Source organism: Buteo buteo, chromosome 26 (assembly GCF_964188355.1).
Source record: "Buteo buteo chromosome 26, bButBut1.hap1.1, whole genome shotgun sequence".
NCBI classification, from domain to species: Eukaryota; Metazoa; Chordata; class Aves; order Accipitriformes; family Accipitridae; genus Buteo; species Buteo buteo.
In genome coordinates this window covers 15,250,179-15,271,230 of record NC_134196.1, presented here as the reverse complement: position 1 = coordinate 15,271,230, position 21,052 = coordinate 15,250,179, and the positions used below count along the sequence as shown (strand labels likewise).

At 42.1% G+C, this 21,052-nt stretch overlaps 1 protein-coding gene across 1 annotated transcript in view; it reads left to right on the top strand.

The window, feature by feature from the left end:
• The first annotated feature begins 3,357 nt into the window (after positions 1-3,357).
• The window catches only part of RAP1B (RAP1B, member of RAS oncogene family), a 31,817-nt gene continuing 14,122 nt past the window's right edge, over positions 3,358-21,052 (top strand). The window contains exon 1 of the mRNA XM_075058125.1: positions 3,358-3,513. The gene's annotated coding sequence lies outside the window, so the exon portion shown is untranslated. The remainder of the gene's footprint in view (positions 3,514-21,052) is intronic.

Below are 21,052 nucleotides of genomic sequence, written 5' to 3'. Positions count from 1 at the left end.
GCCAGCACAACATTCCCTGGCACCACATGCCCATTAAACTTCAGAGTTTGCTGGCACAAGCCAGCTCTGCATTCTGTCCCAGAGATGGCTGTATTTCAGCAGTAATGAAACTGCAATATACATAGAGCCACATTCTTTGCTCCAACACCCGTGCAGCCCCAGTGAAAACAATGCAGGCAAAGTTAGAAAAATTATATGGAGGTGACCAAAGGCCACCCTGTCAAGCTTTTATTAAAGCATCATTTAAAAAAATATTCCTTTGTTTTCCCCAAATAACCTATCAACTCCCCCTTGCCCACCACTAATTCCACAGAGCTTTTTAACAAGATGTGTCACTGTTTTCTTCCTCTTCTTCCATCAGAGGGGATCTTCCATGTTCCCTTGTAGCTGTTCCTCACAACAGACATGACATTATCAGACATGTCACCCCATTAGTGATGAGCAGGCTGAATTAGCTCCAGCTAAGCACTGGTCATTGAAATAGGAGGGTTTTGAAGTACAGGCAGGCAACTGGTAAATTGGGAGACAGAAGTTACAGCCCAAAGGACAAGTGGTGTGGTGCTTCAGAAAGGTCTATTTGTCAGTAAAGTTTATGGGCACAAGCAGGTCTCTTCTGTTTTTTCGTTCGGTGAGCAGGCAGCTAGCTATTTGACCTCCTTCTTTTAAAAACTCCAGGTCAATGCTGGGTGCAGGCAGACCCTCTAAGGAAAGCTGATGCGTCTGTGTTGTTCCTATCCAACACAACAGCACTTTGGCCCTATCTCCCTCATTTCTTCCATATTCTCAGTTCTCTGGGGAGTTGCTCTATCATAGGAGCACCTCTGCACTGGCACAGTTGCTTGAGTAACCATCAGCAAGCAGCTCAGGCACATGTGAAAAGCTTAGCAAGCTGAGCAGAACAAGCCCTGTGGAGTACCAGGTGAGTATGCTTAACAAGCGCACCAATTTCTATTCGCCAGTCACACTGATATGAGTAAAGCTGGTTTACGAATTGCGCTGAGGATTAGCTAGATGATTCATAGGAAAATCCAAACTTAAGGGCCCGATTTACATTCAAAGTATGTGGCTGAGAGACTTCGGAAAAGGGAACACTCCGTCTCTTGCTCAGAATGGATCCTAATTGCCTATTTCTTCTAGTTACAGTGATCAATCTCCAAGCACGTCTATATTAAGTAAACCATATGTGTATATACGTGTATATACACTTCCTCTAAAATACTGAGTTTCAGATTCCCCTGTATGAAACTCAAAACGCCAAGATCTGCTCATGGGACATTCACTCAGACTCCCAAAGGCCCCTTCCTGTTTTCTTGTTGTATAGCAAAGAGCAGTATTTGCCCCACTGCCTATTAAACACAGGGCAATTAAAGGCACACTGTAAAATATTATTACGGTAATGGCACACATCTGTTCCTGGAACACTGCTTGTTATTTGTGATTAATCTAGTTCACTGAAGAAAGTTGTGAGGGCAGAGGATATATCTTTCTTTTTGTTCCTTGCCTGTGAATATTCTGGGTGCTGATAATAATACCTACTGACAGAAAAGACTAAAGAAACAGAAATGTTTTTTAATCTGGTGACTAAACACGCTACACAGCTAATAACTGCATGAGATGCTCTTATGATTTTTACTTGAGAGGCTGTATTTTATCTATTCTGCCATCTCTCATTAATGATTTTTGCCCCTCATAGGATGCCCCGCTGAGAAAGGACTGGTTTCTATGTACTTGATTTCTCACAACCTGAGCTCTCTTGCATTATCCGTCATTTACAGGGATTCATTATCAAAGTACTGCACAAGGGTTTAAGCTGTAAAACACCAAGAGATTTGTCTGGACTTTGGAAGAGATTTTATGACGTTTGGGATTTGGGAGCAACACTCTAAAAGAAAAATATTTTTTAAATGCGTCACTTTCTGGATGCCTTGAATCTAGATGAAGCTTCTCTTACCAAGGGCAGTTCATTTCACCGGTCATTCTTTGACTCTGTTTTCTCTGAGCTCTAGCATGTCCCACACATTCATTTGAAGCTGTACGGTCTCCAAACATTTATAGCAAGGAACTCTCCATCATGCAACTTGGGGAAATGTAATCTCTCTTTCTTTTAATCCCTTTTCTATCTCTGTGCTACAAACAGAAAGCCTGTGCTTCCTCCACACCCACTCTCCTTGCCAGAAGCCTCACTGCAACTTCCTGTCAGTTTTACACTCTGCTGTGGACTTCCTCTGGGCAAAAGTTTTATCTGAACGTACCACGTTAACTATTTGCTTACTAAGTGTTTCCTAGTAACGTAAATGCTCATTTATTTTTAACCTTTATCAGTTAAACCCTTTGTAACTGGAAAATATTAGTGACACTAGGGAAAAAAGTGCCTATGTCACTTAGGACTGAAATAAGCGAAAGGCTAAGATATACCATAATTACTTGCAGGCAATGGGCATCCTGCTTTTACAGCAGGGCTAATGATAGGCTGTTCACATCCAAAGGTGTAATAACCCACGTATAAAGAGCAGCACATTTCATTTCTAAAACACCCTTCAACAGTGGATCTCTGACCCCTTTTAGACTGCCCTGGCATTTACGTTTCCAGCTCTTGATGTTCTAAATTAACTTAAAACCAACCATCCTGTCCTGTTGACCAATCTTTGAGCTATAACTAGCCCAGGGCTCCTACTCAGGGCTTGCAAGAACTTGGGGAAAGAGGGACTGCGTTATCCCGACAAGAACTTGGAGAGAAAGGGACGTCGGTTATCTCGATGGACGCGCTGCTGTGGAGCACGAGGCGTCTTTGGGAACATCCAACAGGGCTGGCGACAGCGTTACAGATGACGGGCCTGGTACCGCAAGGCAACGCTGGGCTCCGCACTCTGGCTTTCACACATTTTTCCAGCCCCTCAAACAGCACATCTTGCCCGTGCTCCATCCCCCCCAGCCAAAATCTCCCAAGCCCAAAGCAGGACCGTGCGGACGAAGGCCCACGCGTCCCGTGGGCCGCCTCTCCCTCCCTCCCTCGCTGCCACCACAGGCGGCGGCGGGCCGGGGGCAGGCCGCAGAGCCGCAGGACGGGCGGCCCGGCCCTCCTTAGCGGGGTTTCCAGTCAGGGCAGCGCCCGGCCATCCCTTCCTACCCACCACCAGCCGCTCCGCGCCGGGGCTGTGTGTCAGTGCCGCCCCTCACCGCACCGACACTGGGCCCGCCGGGGCGACAGAGAGGGAGAGCGCGGGGCTGAGGCGGGGGGGGGGGGGAGGGAGAGGGGAGGGGGAGGGGCGGCCGCGCGGCGCCGTGCCCCGCGCCTGCGCAGAGGAGACGGAGCGGCGAGGTCACCCCTCCCCTCGGCTGCACGCCCCCGCCCCCGCCGCGCCAGAGCGAGGCTGGGCGTGCGGCGTCACGGCGACGGCCCCAAGCCGCGCCCCGGCACAGGCAGCGAGAGGGAGCGGAGAGGAGCGGTGAGGAGAGGAGCGGGGCTCGGCCGGCGAGGCGGCGGCGGCGGCGGCTGAGCGGAGGCGCTGTCCGGTAGGTTGGCGGCAGGGGACAGGCGGGCCGGGCCGGTGTCGTGTGGGGAGAGGAGAGGGGTCTGGTACAGGTGGCGCGGCGGGGCGGGGACGGGCCGGTGGGGGCGGCGGCGGCGGCGGGTTGAGGAGGAGGAGGGAGGGCGAGGGGGGTGGTGGTGGGTGGGTGGGAAGCGGCGGTGGGGAGCGGCGCGCTGTGAGGGAAGGGGCACGAGCCTGAAACATGGCGGAGGAGGAACTGGGAGCCGCCGCCTCGTCCGGCCTCAGGCGCGGGGGGACACGGCGGGGGAGGGGGCGGGGGGGTGGTGGAGGGGGGGGAGCGGGGCGCTGAGGGGCAGCCGGGGCCGAGGGCCCGGCCCTGCCCTTCGCCGCCGCCACCCCCCACCCCCCCTCCCCGCCTTCCCGCCGGTTCCCCGGAGCAGAAGTTGGAGCGGAAGCGGAAAGTTGTAACCCCGCGGCTCGGGGCCGCGACGTGGGGCCCGGCCGGGTGCGGGGAGGGGCGGGTTGACGCCCGGTTCGGCCCCCGCCGCGGGCGGGGAAGGGGACGGTCCCCGGCTGCCGCCGTCGTTGTCAGCGGGAAGTCCGAGCCCGGAGCCCCACCTAGTCCGGTCGTCGGAGAGAAGCTGCTCGTTCTTTCCGGCCGGTGTGTGGGGGCGAGGCGGGGAGGGGGGGGAACACACACACAGAGACGGGACACGGTCCGGGTGCGGCCGGGCGGGCTGCCCGCCGGCCGCCGGTGCTTGTGCCCGGGGTGGCCACGGAGCGGGGCGAGCACAGGCAGCGTCGTGGGGCCGGCGAGTTCCCCTCCCTGCTTATCGCAAAATAAAAAGGAAAAGGGGGATGACAGGGATGTTCATCTCGTCTGAACGACCCACCCCGCACACGCACCACCGCCACCCGTGTCAAAGCAAATGGAAGAATTTGACGGGCGCTTCCTGCGCCAAACCCGTCTAATAAGCCTGAGAGACCTCGTACCCTTCTGCGTGTGTTGGGTGAAGAAGTGGCGGAAGGAAAGTGAAGTTTGCAGAGGGGAAAATAAAACCGAATCCGAGTGTTCCCGTCCTGGCCTCGGATTACAAAAAGAGGATAATAAACCAAGGTTTCCTTTAAAAAAAAATCAGTGCGCTTTTACTCCCATTTCTGTCTTAAAGGGATGGGTTGTGCTGTGCAGGGTAAAACAAAACAAAGTCTTTTTCTATGCTGTTGTGGGGTGTGATAGTAAGGTAGTATGGTTCCAAGAGAGAGGCTGCTTCAGAGATGCCTAGCTTGAAAATTGCACAGGTCGTATGTGTGTTCTTGCATTTGATGTTTTGATTAATGTAACTTGCTATTTCCAGCATATAACAGCTACATCTTAGCCCAGTGCAAAATGTGTAGACAGTGTATGACACAGACTTTTCAGTACTCTTTCGCGGTAAAATATACATTGAAATTACTGTTATAAAAAAGAAGACACAAAACACTCTTTTCATAAATTATAATTAAAAGGCAAAGAAGCAATCGCATTATCTCATATAGTAATCATTCAAAACCAAATGTATTTCCCTTTGGAAAGAGTCTCTTTTCTCCTCTATGGAAAACTCAAAAAATTAGTCAAATGATCTCCTTTGGATGACTTGCCTCTGTGTTAAAACCATAGCTTTTGGGGAGGAAAAAACCCAACCAAACAACAAATTTGCTACAGTCAAGTGTTTTCGCTTTCTTTATTCATCACATCTTTTTTACTCTTGTTCAAAGTCTATCTTGTAGACTTCATTCTAGCTAAAAATGAGCTGAGTGAATAGTGGAGGTTACCTTGGCTATTCATATCAAAGGCTTTGCAAATAACCTTTCTAACTAATTAGATGCAGTGTTTTATTCCTTGGTACTTGTGTATTTTCAGGGATGCTTCTTGTAGTGGTATGAACTACTTCAAGTTCAACTTGCAACTGCAGTTTAAAGCTTTATGATTATCTGTAGCTAAATAACTGAGTTTTGAGTTGTACTGTACAATATAAATGTCATGTATCTCTTGCAGCAAAGCTGATCGTACTTAGAGCACCTGTCTGCCTGGGGGTAAAATAATCTGCAAAACAGAGTTGAAAGACTATAGGTGTAAAAACAGAACTTTTATACGGCAGGGGGAACCAATAGTCTTTTTACTGTCTGTAACTGTGTGTCTTGCTTCTATTACTACATGCGTGCACCAGATAAGTTTTCTGAGTGGAATTAAAATTATGCTATTTTGTTCCAAAGCTCTGCTGTAGGACAGTTCATCAAAAATAAATCTGAAGTTAGCCATGACAGTTCTCTTTGTGCTGTGCCAGTTTTGCAGAGTAAAACTGACTGTCTTTTTAATTGAGAGCCTTTCTGGAGCAGAGGCAAACAGATGGGAATCTAGGTGAGGGCCTACAAAAGGAGAAAGAAGTTACTTGTGTGGCTGAGGAAGGAAGTGTGCTGAAGGCTGTACTGTACCTTGTGATCTAACAGTAAAGGTGGCTGGGAACTAAAATAAACAGTTGTCCACCTATCATCTGGGATGTGGGAAGTGCAAGTGTCATAGAAGTACTAGATGCTTACTGCTACAGTCCCAATCCTGTCATGCGCAGAGCTCTGCTAGCTGCTTGGAGTTAGGTATGGAGAGGTGCTCTTAAGGGTAAGAGTATCTTAGAGATAAAAACAGGCACTCTGTTGTCCTTGGGTGTATGGCAAGAGGGTAGGCAGGTCCTTTATGAATTCGCCTAAGTAACACTTAGATGACTTTCAGATACCTAACTGACTTTTGAGAGTGTTGTTCAGGGTAGGCTCAAGTTGTTGTGAGTTTTAATCACAATTGTTCTCTTAGTAAACAAATCTCTAAGCATACCCTGTGCAACAGAAGTTCATGTTTAGCTCATGGTTGCAAGCACTGTCACTCTTTTGCCTCAGAACAAATGCAAAAGCAGACCGAAGTGCACTGTGTTAATGTCAGTGCGTTGAATCCCTGCTGAGTTGGGGCAGGCTTCTGCTGCGTTCTGTTGCATCTAGGTCAGGTAGAGGGATATTTTAGACAGCCTCCTTGTTCAGAGAGATTAGAGGAGTATCTGCAGTAGCTACACCTTCATATTCGAAGGCAAACTTTGTTTTCCTGCTCAGACATGGTTAAGATGGTCTGTTTCTATTCTTCTTGCATAAAGCAGGGAAAAAGGAAGTTTTTTTGTTACTTGAATGCTATTACTAGGGGCTGGTTTTCAAGTTGACTGAGTTTTCAAAGTTGTTTAGTGGTTGACTGCCGTAGATCTTTAGTATCTCACTTAAAGCATCTAATGTATCACTTTCTCCTTAGGGCCTGTCAACCATGAGAAAGCTGAGTGGGACAGGTGTAGTGGAAGCAATATTCTGATGAAGCTATGGCAGTTTGCTTGTAGTAGGCAAGCACTATTTGAAGAAAGTCAAAGACCTTGTCTGCTGGCACAAACTGTTTCTTCATGGAACTGTTGAATAAGGCTACCTTCAAAAGTGGCAGTAGGTTCTGGCTGGAAGCTCTCATCTCTTGAGCTTTAGAATGCCTAAAGAAACACTGGACAACTAAAAGCGGAAAGGTTTTTTTTATTATCGTGTGCGCCTGTTTACATATGTTTTTGTGAGCTCCTGACATACTACATGTTCCTCTCCTCTAGTGGCAAGGAAAGGGAGGAAGGCTGTAAATGCCAGGCTGGAAATCTGCCTGTTAGGCAACTTTTGAAATACAAAATGATTTGGGGGCCCTCTAGCTATTCAGGATGCTCTTTTTTCAAGAGCAGTATTTTAATAGTAATTTTTACTACTGAAGCAGTAGGGTGAAAGTTACTATAAGACGATACAGGAATGCGTGTAGCAGAGTTAAAGGAACTTTTTCGAGTTGAACCAGGTAGAAGAGGATGCATTCGACAATATCTTGTACACTGTCCCACTCAGCTTTCTAGTTATTAATCTAAGGACTTGGTGTTATTTGAAGTAAATCCCTGCTATGCAACTATGAAAAGAGACTGCCAGTTAGAGTACACATGGTTAGTTCATTCCTGGCTAAGGGAGGAAGGCCAGACCATAGTGCAGGGGTGGGACAGCCTAGCCCTTCTAATGGATGCAGAGAAGCAGCATCTCATGTTTCTCTGCAGCCTGAGATTCTCTTCAGGGAACCCCTAGTTTCTTAGATCACTTCATATCATTCCTGCAGCTGTTGCAGTACAGGAAGGTGTCCTAAATCTGAATGACTTGACCAGGTCTTCTGCAGAAAGGATATTGTGCGCCACTGTTACTCATTCATGAAATAATTTTCAATATAACTCTAACTGTAGAGCTGTGAGAACCTTTATATGATTAAATTTCTGGACAGTATTGAAGAACTGGAACAGGCAAACAGTTTATTTTCATAACTGAAGACAAACTTAAAGCAAGGATCTGTAGTTATAATTCTTGTCTTTTTTCATAGAAACTCTGAGGAGAATGTGCTCTTTGCATCAAAATTTGTTGACGTTGAGGTGAATGTTACTCTTGCTTTAATTATAAGTTAAGTCTTGATTTCAGTAGTTAATCTGGATTAAAGGAAAAGATGTAGTTCAATATTTCCTTTAGTGTGGCTTACTTCATAACTTTATGTGAAATTAGATGGTGAAAGTTTTCTCTTAAATGAATTTGCTATGTATTGCCTGGATAAGGTATGTTGTCTAGCCCCTCTTCAGTTACTTTAAAATAGCTTGTGAACACAGATAGTCCCTGCAACTGTTTCTTTTTGTTTCTCTGTATGGGTTGTCTTAGCTTTTGAAGTCTTGTCCTATTTTTTTCCACTCAATAGTCTCTTTTTTTGCAACCTAACCAGTTGTGCCTTCACTTTTTTTCATGTCTGCAATGAAGGGAAATTTCTTAAAAGCATTCTGCATATATCAGGAAGAAGCAAAAAGAGTACCACCACATCCATGTTAAAGATGAACTGCAGATAGACTTGAGTTACCTGTGTGGAGTTGAAGAGGGGAGGTACAGGAGACAGAAGGAGGACCTGTACGTTGCTACATGTGGCACTTCAGCGTTACTGAAATCAAAGTGTTTCCGCAGTTGCAGGGCCAGACCAGCTACTTCTGTTTTTTTCTAAAGGTTTCATATATAATCAACATTTATTTTATTTGAGACGAAGCTAGTTATGCTGAACAGTGCTTGGACTGCATCAGAACCCAGACAATATTGATAGTGAAGTTGTGCAGTTGTACAATCCTTGCTTGCAGTTAATCAAACTTCTATAACATCTGGTCTGATACTTCCCCCAAAAGTGATTCATTAGAAGACTAGTGGAAAGTTGCAACATGTTTTGTTTTTTCTGAATGTGGAGATGGGTAAACTGGAATGTGGAATGGAAGTAATCTTTAAGTGGAAGTTACCTAAGAATTTTACCTCTGCAATACGGTATTGAGGACTAGATTTGTTTGTGACATTCACACCTGAGACTGAGCTATGCATGGCTATGTGTCCAGGCTTATGTGGTTAGTTAAGTGTGGGGGCAGCCCAATGACATACTGTGTGGGAACCTCTTTTATTAATCTTGCAAATGTGAAGTGGTTAAGGTGAATTGTTAGATGTTGTAAGATGCAGTCAGTAACCCTCCTCTGATTTTTCATTGCGAAGCTACTTACAGGATAACATTCTGAAAGCTTGATGTACAAGATGACCCATAAGCATAGCCTACTTGGCTTCAGGTGATTGCTTTTGGCATACAATATTGCTGAAGGATTTTCTTGGGGTTGGGAAAGTGTATAAATTAATACTGCACACAAAATCTTGACTCACGCTTCTGGGGTTATATTTATATAGTTAGTATGTATAACGATATACTGTCTTTCTGTGACCCTTCTGACTTGTTTAAAATGGAGAATTGATGGGCAGTAGGCATTCTGTGAGTGTGGTGGTTTTATTTCCATTCAGGGAATGGTCCTTTTGTTATGTACTGTCTATTGTTTATATTGGTGCAAGTGTACAGAAAATGCTATGTGTTTTCACGGGTTTTATGATGAGTGGCATCAGAAATGAGTTCTTGGCAAGTGTGGATTCACCTTCAGAGTTTTTGCACTTATTATACCAGCCTGTAGATGAATTTCCAAGACAGTTTTATATCAACAGTGTTCACTGAATATAAGTATACAAATTGAGACGCCTTGGACTTGTGTTCTTAGTGGACTGCGAAATGCTGTGTTCAAAATCCAACTTCTGCTGACATTAGTTGAGAATATGCCATGCTTCTAGAAACTGATGCCGAATTGTCACCTTAGCACTTGGTGGAACCTAAGAGACTGTGTAGTAGTCCTGTGGCATCAAGAAGGAGCACTGGAAGAGGCAAAAACAGCTGAGTGTCATGCTAGAGAAACAGTCTTCCATTTTTCTGATACATCTTTTTTGACATAAGGTTAGGTGGGATCTCACCAAAGAAGAGATACCCTGTTACTTGATATAGATCGTCCTGGGCATTGAGTAAGTTTGGAGGCCAATAGAGAGAAGTCCAACAAGCATTTGTAACTCATTTTTTTAAATGGATGCTTGGTCTTCAAATGTTCTTAATGTTGGTGTACAATTTTCTACCTGCTTTTTATATCTGAATACTAGAGAGAAACAAGCATTTCTGAATGATGGCTATTTCTGCTTATTGTATGTTCTTACAGTTGTTACCTTTTTTCCTTTCTTTATAATTGAGCAAGTCCATTGCTTTTTTTTTCTGGTGGCTTTTTTTTTTCTGATATCCCTAAACCTTTTATGTCAGAAAACGCCCTAAGCTAAACTGAGGTTCAGCCAGAGATCTCACATAGAAAACTTAAGTGTGGTAGCTGAAGTTCTGCAAAAACTGAGTAGCTGAAAGCACAGTTTTACCATTAAGTGCTTTAGACCACTGGATGTGCTGGTGTTTGGCATCCTTTTGATCTGTGTTGCTTTTCATCAAATGCTTAAGAGTAATCTCTGAAGAAAAGTGCTGTATCTGTGTGACTAGGAATGAGAGTGAGAAAATAAGAATATTTCATGTGAAGCCTGGAATGAAAAGATCAAGTAGGTTGCACAGTTTTATTCTTGAAGAAAGAAACAAAGAAGTCCATCTTCCTTTTCTGCTAGAAATCTGGGTCCTGTCTAGCCAGGAAACTGATGAAGAAGCAACATTAAGTGCATGTTAGTTTGGACTTAATTTAACTACAGTAACCAATGTTTTGAACAATGTGCAGTCTTGCTAACTGAAGGTACATCCTGCTTCTAGCCAGAGGCAAGATCTTAAGATGCGGTTTGCAAATACTTTTTTCAAAGACAAATATATCAACTTGAAAATATTTGTATTTTCAGGTAATGTAATTCTTCCATTACTTAATCTTATTGTGGACTACTTATTAAATGAAATTTGGTGCTGTCAGTTTCACAGAGGAAAGCTGAAGCCACTTTTCCAAGCTGAATGCTGAATCTGCTGTGACAGTAGAAGTGAAAATAAGGAACCATTCACAGCCTTATCTACAGACAGCTGAAGTCATAGATCCCAAGAACCTAAACAGAGGACGCACTGGGTAAACTGGGAGCACCCTAAGCAATGTGGAAATACGAGACTGTGGTTTCATGAAGGATAAACTTGCTTCACTGGAACAGTCAGACTAAAAAGTCATTCTTCCTCTCAGGCGTTGCCCAAACTATAGATTGTTTTGAGATGCATATATTTAACTTGCTGGAAGTAAAACTCTTCTTCAGTGAAAGATATAGGATGTAGCAGTAACACTTGTTCAAATGCTGTGGTGATTGTCATAGTCTAAATAATAGATGAACTCTTAGAAGACCAGACATTCTGATTTGTATTTAGAATAGTCTTCCCATCCAAACCTCTGGAGGTGATTTTAAATTTCAGTATGCTTTGGACATCTGCTACCTTATCAAAGTACATGTTTGATTTGACTTAAAGCAAAGTGAGTCTTAAGGTATGACAGGTTTCTCCAGAAAATGGCAAGCTTTGAAGATGCAGAGGAACCAAAAGTATGGTCTAAGCAAGAACTAGAGTGATCTTAAGAAGATTTAAATAGACTCTTGTGGAGACTTGATTAAACAAGTTTAACCCTCATTAATTTGGTAACACTCTACTAAAGATCTAGTCCATGTAATAGAAAGTGGTGGGGGATGAGTGTGATTCAAATTCATTTGGTTAGAATTATTCAGCTTTTCATGTAGGTGTCATTGTGTCTATGAGCTCAGGCTTGCAAGCATGAATTGCTTACCTTTGGATTCTTCCTCATAACTGCCAGATTTTTCCCTCTCTTGGAAATTCCTGACCCATTAAATGAGACTTTTGGGGGGCTAAGATGCATCAGCTGCTCACAAAGCAGATGAAGAACTATGGCAGTTCACAGCTTGGCATGTCAGGATAAGCCAGGATTTCTTTGGGGGGTGGGGTGAGTGGGTTTTGTTGTTGTTTGTTTGGGGGTTTGGTTTAGGGGGGTGGTTTGGGGTTTTTTTGTTTTTTAAATACCCTCGTCTGAAGCTTGTGACAACCTACAGTTGCCTCAGAAACAACCAAGTTGTCTGTGCATCTGCATATGGGCAGAAGTGTGGAGGTCAACTTCTACAGCTGTCATCTTCTAGTCAAGGTATGTTTGTGAGTCGGATGTTTACTGAGGAGCTACCATTCCTAGGTTCGAGATGCTACTGCCTCGCTGCCAGAAACAGAACAGGATGTTCTGCCCGAGTTTCAGCCACTTCAATTAAGCATTTTGGACCTTTTATAAACCCACCTTCATCAGTGGATTCAGCTATAAAAGTTAACCGTGAAAAGAAGCAGTTAAGGTTGCACCTCCATTATTGCAGAGGTAGCAAACCCATGTGGCAGAAGATGGTAGTTATTGCTGGGTGTTGGTGTATGCTTTTTTCAACTTAACCTCCGGACAGATGTCTCAAGCTTTAACAAAAGAACTGTTTGTGAAATTAGGTATAATTTGGGTGACTTCGAGTGACGTTTGCTGCTCACATTCAAATACCATGTTTCTATTAGGGAAGTATTGATTGAGAGGTCAAAACAGACATGAGTTACAATTACTTGGGACTTTGCTGGTATGGTTCATTTATCATGGAAGAACTAATTTTATTCCTGTTAATGAATGCTAGTAGCTAGTATTCTCAATTTGCATAGAATCAGTGTTCTTTCAACAGATAAACCTTCTAATCTTAATTAAAATGACGTATGGGAATTTGTAAGACCGCTCTCAGGCTATCAACCTGATTTGTAATAGAGTTTCTGTAAATCATACTATGGAAGAATACTTTGTATGTAAAGGGCCTACACTAGCCAGTCTTAAATGGCCAGTAACAAAAGATCATATAATGATGAAGGAAATATATATATCTGTGCCTTGATGATGTGTTAGTAATCTAAACAGACCTTAATTGGAACCAAACTTTTAATAATGGAGACAGTGCAAGTAATGATACCTTGGTATGCAAGCTCTGGCATTGCCAGGGGTGTATATGATGTGCGGGTTATAGAGAAAAATAGACAGGAGTGACAAAAATTCTCGTGGTATTGGAATTGCAGTTGAACTGAGCATTGTCTTATGTCGGTAGAAGGAAACCCAATATAAGGCTTTACTGGTTCAGCAGCCAGTGTCGCAATCAGAGTACAGCTAGGATTGCCAGATGTTAAGCAGATATCACATGGAATTTGAGGCTAGGTCTTGTTTCTGCAACAGAAGTTAAGCTGCCTTTTTCCAAAGAATAGTATCTTAAGCCAACTGGCAAGTTTATTCTTGAAGTAACTTTCAAACTGCACGAGTGCATTTTTACAAGAGAAGTATCTTAACTCTGAAAATTTCCATGCCTTACTTGTAATCCTGCTGTTTTTAACTAGTTTTGTAGCTTGACAGATAAATTTACTGTAACAGTTATGGGGAGAAACAAATACTTATATCTGCTTTTAATCAGAAGGATGCATATCAGGTAAAGCATGTTGAGTATACCATGATATGGCAATCCATTGATCGATAAAAGTTTTAGAGCTAAATACTGATCCTTCTTTGCAGTGACAGTAGAGCCAAATTCACAGCAATAAATTGCTGTCTCAGTTCTCGAAACTTGCTGTATAGTTGAACGCTTAGCTTATGCATAGTGAGATATTGTAATGTGGTAATTATGCGTGCTCTGAATTTAATATACTTGTAGTATTTTTAAAAATCTGAGTGTTCTTCTTTATTTGTGTGCCTGGATTTTCTTTGGAAGCATAAAAAACATTTGCAATTCAGTTTCTTCAGGAATTCTGAGATCATCGTTTTAGCTGGAAGTCTCACTGGTAGAACATGCACAAACAACTGTCATGGGGGATGGTGATGATTTTACAGAAATAGGGAGGAAATGCAAAACCATGGCAAATGGTCAACAAACATAAGAATAAATCTGATACATGCTACAAACTCCAGTTGAGGCTTAGACTCTATAGCTTAGGTTTTATAAGGGACTCCAAATTTGAATTGACATATTTGAATTTTTGCACAAAGTTGAAACTTGAACTCAGTAAGTGTTGAATCATAGCATATTTTTTAGTAGCTTAAGAATGTTCATTACATCACTTGCCTTGAAATGACTTCTTACACTTCATAGGAAACTACTGTAAGTTGCACATGCTTGTTAGTCTCTCACATTAGGAAGCTTTCATCTTGAGATATCAGTAGCTTCAAGGAGGCCAGTTTTCATCCTTAGAACATGCATTAAGTTTGTGTTCAGATTTAAGATCTAGCTGGGAGTTAACTTGGACTTAAGGTAAAAAAAAACAAAAACAAACCCCGCAACAACAAAAAACCAAACTTTATTCAGCTATACTAATTATAGACAGTGGAACTAGTCTCACAAGCTAATGTTAGCTGCTTTGTGGAAATTGTCCCCGTGTGCAGTATTAATCAAGGTAACTCCCTTCAATGCAAGGAGAAAAACTTGGTTAAGCTATCTCTGTGGGTAAGTGTCCCCGTGGGCAGTTCAAGCAGTAACATAAACCTCGGTGCTGTGTTTGTGCTGCAGTAACTTGTTTTCAGGTCTCTGCCTCTTTCTCAGGTGGTTAGTATGATTTCATGTCACTGGATAAGCTTAATCACTCAGGCAGCTTTTTGAAAATCCTCTGAAGATTCTCTGGAATCAGTTAAAGTATTTGAATATAATTGAAGAAATATTTTTGTCCAAGAAAAATTATTGTATTAGTGCCCAGAAGAACTAGCTGTCCAACTGGCAAAATAACTTGTATGTAAAGACAAGAAGCTATCAAACCCAGGTAAAAACTAGAAATAAAAATTGCTTCTAGCTTTGTTTTCTGAACAGTTGACTCACTTCCAAAGAGTCTGTGTTGGTAATGAAATAGATCTACTTCCAGAAGTCTTGAATATAAAAGTCTTTAATTAGACCCGATCAGCTTTTCAGTGTATCTTGTCTTCAGAATTGATTTCTGAATAGTGTTTTCTGTAAATAAGTGTGAAAGTCAGCTCTGGAGTATTTTAATTTCTCTTTTATAAGAGATACCACTTACCCTTTTGAGTAAGGATTATCTGAGTTGCCCTAATTGCTAAACTATCTAACAGTGGGTGAAAATGAACAGGCTTCTACTTTGGGTTATGTTGTCAAGGTGCTGTTTATGTACTGAAATTATTCTGGGGAAAAAAAAAACTCCTTGGATTTGTGGGATAAGAATTTAGGACTTCCCCTTACATGTAAGTGGGGAATATTAAGAACAGCACACATCCTGTCTTCTCTAATGAGTTGCTTCCCTGAAGAAGGGGTTCTAAACCAAGAGACTCAAAACTTAGCGGAATCTGAATGGTACAGACAATTAGAAAGATTTAGATGTGGCCATCTGAGACTGCTCTAGTACCAGAAGTGGGAAACATCTTGTCTGGAAAGACTTAATCCTCTGACCTTGGTTGGTCCTGTGACTGAACTAGAGCTATTTTTCCAAATGTCTGACCATTGTTGTCTTGTTCCATCTCAGGATGAGTATCTCCTCTCTGAGAAGCAGGATTTTTTTTTTCCTTGCCTTTTTTTCCCTCCACTGCTGATTGTAAGCAGGTAAACCAGTCAGTTAATTTGCTTCATCTGTCATTCTAATGTTTGAAACTTTTTTTTTCTCATGCAAACACTTGAGATTAATTTAGGAGTGCTGTTCCCAAGGTGGTTCTAACAAAGTGTCTCTTCCATAGAGGTAAATGTGCTGGGGCCAGAAGCATTATGAAAATTTTAGTGAGTACACCGCAACTTCACAATACAACCAGAATGTCAGGGTCTGAACAAGAATCATGGTGTCTGTAAAGTGCTGAATAATCATGATCCCTTCTGAAAATGATACTGCTTCTGGGAGGGACTATTTGTTTAATTCCATACCTGAACAACTAGTTCACATGAGCAAGTCTCAGGGATATCTTCAAGTACTGACTGTATTTAGTTCATGTCTTTGGCCTGGGGCTGAGCTCCAGTTACAGCTTCATTTGGTTTAATATCACTTGGAAAGATTGGATTATTAGCTTTCCCATTCCTCAGACAGGTAACAAAGTTGAATCAAAAACCAAAATTTGAAGCTAAAAGAGTTGAAAGAAAACTAAATTATACAAAAAAAACCCAACAAACAAAAAAACCCCACTTTCATAACTATCATATGAATCCCAATTACCAATGTTATTTGAACTTTCCTGAATTCTTCATTGTGTGGTTGCTTTTTAGGAAAGCTTTACAAGCAGTAAGTGTGCAGTTTCTTCATTCACCGCTAAAGTAGGGTTTCCTATTCCTCATCCTTCTTATCACTTTTTGGTTTGCCTTTTTCTGGAGATGTGCTTCAAGAAATTACTCAAGAAAATGTCCAGGAGGCACTTTTTCTTGGTTTGTCTGATAAGGGCAGAAGTGGAAAGCAAGTTCCACGTTGACAGTCCTTGACAGATATGGAGCTTTTAAAATACTTCATTTCCAGTGACTTGTCCTGGTTAACCTTTCTTCCTTCTGTTCAAATTGGTTTATTCAAAGATCTGCTCATCCTTCAAAGAGGATCTTTGTTGGAAAAAGTGTCCATGTGCATATAAAGCTCTTGCTCCTTTAGTTCATCAAGTACTTTAATTTTAAGAAGCGTGCCATGAAGAAGTAGAATTCAGTTACATTAACATACTATGCTAATGCATTAATATGTGCATTAATTAGAAAAAGTAATATGAACAGACTAGTGAGAGAGGCTGCACAGATATGGTGGTTTTATGGACTGTTTCAGGAAGTACACAAGGCAGTTACTGAAGTGCAACTGGTAGTTAACAGAGGCAATCTGAAAGTCAGCTCTGTACTTTTGAGGTGTTGTATACTTGAGACAGCATTAGAATGCAGCTTATGTGAAAATGCTATTTCTTGAAGAAGAGTAGCTTCCCTCATTTTTCTAGCTAAATCTTGGATTAGACATCTCCAGAGTTCACAGTTATGTCAAATACCTGTGCATATAAATACTTGACTGAGCTGTTCAAAGCCCATACCTGCTCCAATTAGGAAAAAAGGTCTTACTTTTTGCATGCTTCCTATCTTCTTGTTCTTTAGCACCTGCATAGAGACCACAGTTGACAGTATTTTCCTGCGTAAAGATGGATGAGCAGAAAAATGAAAAAGCAAAGGAAGTTGGCATTGCTCTGACTCCTTGCTGCAGGTCTGTCACCTTAAAGGTAGCCAGCCTTCAAAGCAAAATTTCCCTCTTAAAATAGACTCCACTAAATGAAGAGTTTATTTGGTAGGAGTAAGTTTAAACTTAATTATCTTAATTGTTGGGTGATTCGATGGATACTTCTCATCAACTGTCCAATAAATCTGGGGGGGGTTTGCTTAGCTGTTATTCAGTTATCATAGTCTCTTCACTTCTGTTGTGCCCCTTTGAGTATATCCATTTTACAGCCCTGAGATTGTGTGATCTGTGGAGTACAGACAAATATTGTTGTTGGACTTAACCCTATCCTATTCTAGAAATGCTGGCCATGCTGTGATACAGCTGTAGCTTTAGAATGCTAAGTTGTAGATGAGGAAACACGTAAACCTAACTGTCTCCTTATTTGAATGAAGCTGTCTCCTCATTTGAATGACTGAGATCATGTGATCTAATGATCCTTTTTCCTCCTTTTCCAGTTAATACAATTGCTTTCTGATAGCTGTAGAACTGAAGGGTATAATTGAAATGACTGGTTAGTGCAGATTGCTGAAAATTATTGTTAAGGTGCTACATTGAGCTCTGTCTTGACTGTACAAATGGTTTCATAATTACATATTCTTCAAAGTTCTTCCAGTAACAACTTTTTTTCGGGGGTGGGAGGGCATGACAATATGTGAAATGCAAGGCACAGACTTTATAAAGAGATACTGCATGCACTAAGTCCAGTATCTGTTTTAGAATTGCTAGAGACATGCCTTTTTTTTTTTTTTTTTTTTTAGGCAGAAAAGGAAATCTACCGGAAGTTTGAGCTTCCATCTCAGTTTGCATCTCTTTCAGCAGTTGAACTTTTTACTTTAATGTCTTACTTGAAGCTTAATGGCTTGTGTTGTTTCACATACTGTCAGGTAACTGAAAGATAGGGTGCTTTATGGCTTAAACCTCCTCTTTTATACTTTGTCATCTTCTTCCTCTGCCCCCACTCATTTGTGTTAAGTGAGTCAAAAGGAAATCATGTTGGCACTGGATGGACCTGAATACCGTGTTAGTTCCAGAGTCAAGCATTTTGTCAATCTGAAAAGTGAAGTAAGAGCATGGTCGAGTTTAGGATGCAAACAGTCTGTACAACATGCAATATGGAAAAATAGGTTTGAGCTAGAGCAAAGTCAGGTCAGGCTAGTTGGGGATCACTGGAAAGTCAAGTTCAGAGCCCTAACTGAGTCTGGGGCACACTTGCAGTCAACAGACATACTGGTCAGTGGAAAAGTATGTGCTAGACTTTTATTATGCCAAATAATGTGGCAGAGCTTGTTATGCAATAATGTGGCAGTGTCCTAAAGCAGCTCCTAGGTTTGTGGACTGGTGGCTTCTTAGCTGAGAAGGAGGCAAAGACCTGTAACCAGGAAAGTTTTCTTAGGAAAGTTCTCTTAGCTAGGAATTGAGTTTTTCTTTTCTGTTAGAAAACAGTAAGAGGAAGGTGAAGTGACATCAGGACTGCTGCACAAAGGCAGCGTGCTGGTAGATGTAAGTGGGAGCAGAGGATACACCGTGCTTTTGCTGCATGCTCTGTTAGATATGTCCAAGTTAGCTTTCTTAATGCATTTTGGAGAACACATTGGTTTGCATTTCATTCCAAAATGTCATGGCCAGGCTACCTGATGATAGATCAGCGCAGAGATGCCGAGCTACCTCTATGCTACATAGGTGTGTGCATATATAAAGCATTACTGCGTGCTCTCGGTGAGTTAAGGAGTAACTGTACAAATGACAAAAGTTGTCATGGAGAAAGAGGAAGTTAGTACTCACCTTGCTCATTGCCCGAGTTTGGAGGGAAGGTCAGAGAAATTTTTGAGTATACTGCAGTCTGGCTTTGTCATGTCTTCAAAGATCTTAAAAAAGCTTTTTGCTTGGGTGCTTCAGAGGTTAAGAAGTTTGGCTAACCAAGCTGTAATAGTGTGTGTATATATGCTTTAATTATGTACCACCACTTAAAGTAGTGAAATTGGCTCCAGAGTGTTGTACAGCAATTAGGTATTTAGGGCTGAACTTCCAAACCTGGATGCTGAAAGAAGCTTTGGTTTGCATTAAATTCCTGAATCCCTGTTTGAGAGCCAAAATGGAATTGGCAGTCTCTCACTAAAACCAAGTTGTTAGCTTCTTATTTCAGGATTTGGAATTTTTCTTTAAGGAATTGTAGATAATTCAGTAAGAAAAAGTCACAAATTACTCAAAACACTAGGTAAAACAGATGTTTGGTACCGGCTGCTTAAGTTCTGTTACTTCTAAATTACTGTCAGCCTTTGTTATTGACATCTCCATATTTAGTTGCTAACTTCAGACTGAAGACTGAAAAATTCAGCTTGGACTGTTCTTCTAAAGACAGTGAAATTGCTGCAGTTTACCTAAGATTACTGTACTGGGATTTCCCCTACACCCACTATGTTTATGTCATTCTAGTGACACCTTGCCAAAAATACAGGCATAACTGAATTGTTTGTTTTAAAGAAATGACAGGTAATGTAGTTATAGGCTTAACTTTTCAGGAGTTTGAAAGGTGCATTTCAGTACCGTTAGAGACAATCCTTCATTGTTTGTGGAAGGGCTGGACAATGTACAGGCTTGTGGATCTAACTGAACATTTACAGTGGTGCCAAAAAGATTAAGGTTGTGGTGTGAACGGTTCTGGTGGTCCATGTTTGCAAAAACTTTATCTAGTGAAGGAACCGTAGTTTTTAAAGTCAGGAGTGAGTAGATGTTCTATTAAGTGTGAAAATCACTGAAGAGTCTCAAAAGTTATTGGTAACAGAAGCCTGTGGAGAGACCTGCTTTGCTGGACATCAGGTCAATTATTTCCTTACGGTTTTCTCCTTGTGTTCCTTTTGCTTCCTTAAGGTGCAAGGAACAGTTTCACTAAGTTGAAAGATTGCTCATTATGTTTGCAAGAATAAAATCAAATAGGACCTGGCCTCTTGATTTCTCAGTTTTCTGACAATGTGGAGTTAATCAGCGATGGCAAAGATGGACACTAACATGGAGGTGCTCTAATTTCTATGTAAACCATCTTAGCCTTTTGTGCTAAATGCCTAACAGATGGTGTGACTCCAGAGATGCTGTGAGATTACTGCTGATGAGAAGGGTCTTTCTTGCCTTACTTCTGCTGCTTACCTTGTACAAGCACCTGTGTTGGATTCCCTGCACTTCCCCTTGCTTCCGACCCCCAAATTATTCATCAGGTGGGGTGGGTTTAATCTTTCTGCAGGGGCAGAGAGGGGAGAAAACAGGTAACTCAATCTGGTAAGTGCTGGAGCCCCTGCAGGAAAGGAATTGAAACCTTGTTCCCAGGGCAGCAGTAACAGTCCTATTAGCTCAGTTGCTAGCAGGACTGTAAGAGGTGTGTATGACCCAAAGACATGTCCTAAAATCTGTGGCCTTGTTTTGGTTTTGCTGGGTCAGTTTTCAACACAGATGAGCAAGTAGATCTGGCAGACTGCTGTAGGCAGCCACACTAGCTAGTTTGGAACAGGGGAACAGATCCAGCTTGTAGGAGAGGAATGGTCTCAAAAGAATATTTTAGTTGCCTCCAGTTATTCATGAAACTACAGTCGTTATAACTTTGGTTAGATATCTAGCAAAACATTAATCAACTTTCAGACTTAAGAAGGGATTTTTTTGAAAACAGACTTCTGGGATCCTGCTGTTCTTTTTGAGGAATGTTTGTTTGCTGGGAAGAGGTTGGTTTAATTTTCTTATACAAGTCTCTCTGTGATTCGTTGTTTAGCATTTAAGTGTTTCGGAATGAGAAAATGCATGCTATCTCCTCTTGGATAATTGTTTCTTATCAGTAGTAACTGTTAGCTTTACTGTAGCAGGGTTTATTCAGTATGTCTTTATGGAGGAACAGTAATGAGGTAGAAGT